The sequence below is a fragment of the Vidua chalybeata genome, chromosome 1 (genome assembly GCF_026979565.1).
Source record: "Vidua chalybeata isolate OUT-0048 chromosome 1, bVidCha1 merged haplotype, whole genome shotgun sequence".
NCBI lineage: Eukaryota > Metazoa > Chordata > Aves > Passeriformes > Viduidae > Vidua > Vidua chalybeata.
In genome coordinates this window covers 64,590,028-64,593,110 of record NC_071530.1, presented here as the reverse complement: position 1 = coordinate 64,593,110, position 3,083 = coordinate 64,590,028, and the positions used below count along the sequence as shown (strand labels likewise).

At 38.7% G+C, this 3,083-nt stretch overlaps 1 long non-coding RNA gene across 1 annotated transcript; it reads left to right on the top strand.

Annotated features, from left to right (window-relative positions):
• Window positions 1–2,830, top strand: LOC128799479 (uncharacterized). Its single transcript, XR_008434735.1, has 3 exons — window positions 1–223; window positions 946–2,180; window positions 2,268–2,830. It is a non-coding gene; the product is annotated as an uncharacterized LOC128799479 (long non-coding RNA).
• The last annotated feature ends 253 nt before the right edge of the window (window positions 2,831–3,083 follow it).

Here is a 3,083-nt window from a genome sequence, read left to right as displayed (position 1 = left end):
CTGAGGCTGCAGGTGGTTGGTTTGGTTATTTTTTTAATTTAAGGAAAAAGGCTGGAACTTGCCCCTTAAAGGTGCTGCTTCAGAGTGACAGTGCTGTGCAGGGGAAGAGCAGGGATGAAAGAACAAAAAGGAATGGATGCTGGATAGTTCCCATAGAGAATTGTTTCCTGATAATGTCAGGCTCACTTTTTACCTGTATGTGTTCCTCGACCACAACACCATAGTAAGTAATCAAGAGGGATAAGAAAGATAAAAATATGTGTATATTTGGGGGGAGGGGGTGGCTTCTGAGGCTCTGACTTTCCAGTTTTCCTGTTACTTCTTTGAAGCATAAACTCTAAAACTCAGTTCGTTCAAATTCATGGAAATCTGCAAACCACATTGGGTCATAGAATGGTTTGTTTTGGAAGGGGACCTTGATGATCCTCTTGTTGCAGCCCTGCTGCCATGGACAGGGACAACTCTCACTAGACCAGGCTGCTCAAAGCCTCATCCAGCTTCACCTTGAACATTGCCGGGGATGGGGCATCCACAGGTTTTCTGGGCAACCTGTTCCACTGCCTCACCACCTTACAGTAGAGAATTACATGATTAAGTAAAGATAAGAGACTTTGTACAGTTATTAAGCTAACTAATTGTATAAAATATGGTGTTGAAAATAATATAGCGTGAATAGAGCAACAAAATGTCTTTGAGTTGTTTCAGAGAAAATCCTCAACTTGACCAATCCTGTACAAATTCTTGATGTACGTAATTAACAGCTTAGAATGCTTTCCAAATAATTGAGTGAACTGTGTAGTGTGTTTTATTTTCCCAGATGGGAACTTTCCCTTCTGATGTGCAAAAGATTACATGAACGCAATTATAGAATAAAATACCTTGCATGATCTCCTAGTTTGACATGACAGTGAAACACAGAAATATTTTCTGCTTGTTTTGCCACAGAATGCACTTGAAGCACAGAGCTGGTTAGTGAATGACAGACTGAAAGATTTCTACTGAAGAGAAATTATCTGACTGTGTGTATGTCTATGTACTTTGCTAATTTTGAGATTAAGCTGCTAGGTTGTGATGATGAACAATTGTTGGCTACAGTTGTATGTGCCCAGCTTGTGATTTTTGCACAAAAATATGGACAGCATGAAATGTACCTATTCTTACTTATTTTTTGAAAGGTGATGTCTAATTAGCAAACTTAATTATTTTGTGTCTGTTGAAAGCAACAATAAGGCTTCAAATGTATTGCCTTTGGGGTTTTTTCAGTACTCATTACAATGTTTTCTGGCATTCATCAGCACTTCTAAATTACTGGGAAGAGTGTAATTAATCATTCACTTCCTTATGCTTCCTACTAGACAAACACAGATCATTGCAGGCATTCAGATTTTCAAAACAAGCTGCAGCTAGTGGAAATCTTGAGGGAAGCACTGCTTTAAACATTCTATCAACAGATTACAGCACAAAAGGTAACTCAGTGCCTGACTGTAACAGCATTTGATGACAAACAGTTTATGAGTTGTCTTTGAGGAAGGATTTCTATGTCACTAAGTCAATAAAAATTCAAGGAAGAAGTTTATGGAATTTGTTTTCAGTCCAGTCCAAGTGCATCTCCAAGCAACTTGAGAAAATAGAGTTCAAGTGTTAGAAGCCCCAGATTCTGCGCCAAACATTGTCAGCTGACAGTTCTTTCATTGGGATTTATTTACGTTTGCTGTATTAAATCAGAAGTCATATAAATAAAAGTTCCATTTGTGCTAGAAAGGAAAAGTAAACCAAGTAGACAAATTCAGACTACAAAGATCAGAGTTTTTATCTTTATTCTGCAAATATGGAACATTTGGAAAGCATTGTGTAAACGGAACTTAGGCCAAGTTTTCTGAAATAGTTACCATCTGATTTGTCTGCATGATACTTAGTTGGTAAAAATGCATATTGCTCTGTTTTTGGAAGTAAGAGCTTACCCATGAACTGCAACCTGTAGAGACAGAAAGTGTGTTCTTAAATGGTTTGTCAGCAAAGTTTAAATCTGCTGCTGTCCCTACCCACCCAAGCTGCTTCACAAAATCACATCACCGCTGGAATGAAAGCACTTGGAGCACTCGGAGAGCAGTGGCCAAATGTGTATAACATGCTGCCCCATGAGGAGGGGAGGGAACAAGCTGGCCAAGAACTGAGTATAAGTATGTAGCCCAATTTCTTCTGAAAGAATGAAACAATCCTTTTATGTCCTTGTAGGAAAGTAACAGCTTTCTGTTCTCCCTCTGTAGGCTCCTTTTCTAGAAAACCATTCTTCAAAAGAGCAGAGTGCAGCAGCATGCTTCAGCCTCCAGGATTCACACTGCTAGCTTCAAGGAAGTATGACTACTTTTGAGTTATTGCTTAGATGAATGATAATAATAAAAGCTGACTAGCTTAAAAAAAAAAAAAAGGGACCTTGGATCACTGTCACATAACTGCTGATAACAATGATTATTATGTTTATCTTGCCATTTTTAACCTTGTTGTCACTTACCACATTTCACTCTAGACTCTGGTCTCTGAGAAGTCCATGCTAAAATGAACATTTGTTTCAGCAAAGGCTTCCAAAACTGAATGCAAGCCACAAAGGGTTTCTTTTAAGTTGGATATGAGTGGGCTTTTTTTTTTTCCTCCTCCCTTCCTCTGAAGGAGAGAAGACAAGTTCTGGAAGCTTGGTTGCTGGGCTAAAACATTAATAGCATGAAATCTCTTCAGTGTTTCTGTGTTAAATGCTGTTTCAGAGCCATTGCCACTTAAGGGATTTAGTTGCTGAATACTTACCTAAAACCTGTGTTCCCAGTTAAACATAAGAATTGACCTTACCATGTGTGGAATATATCAACAGCCTTGTTTTGTTTGTTTATTTTGTTTTTTATCTGATTAGTCTTACTGTATTAATGCTTATGATACAATGTCTTTAGGTTTTTGAGGGGTAAAACCTGCTATGGTAATGGAAGTAAAAGCAATCAGATAAAGGAGAGTGTCTGTCCTCGCCTGCAGACTGTGGGAAGTATTTGAGCCTGCTTCAGGCTACGGTGCTTGGAGTCAGCTTGTTGAAGGCACTT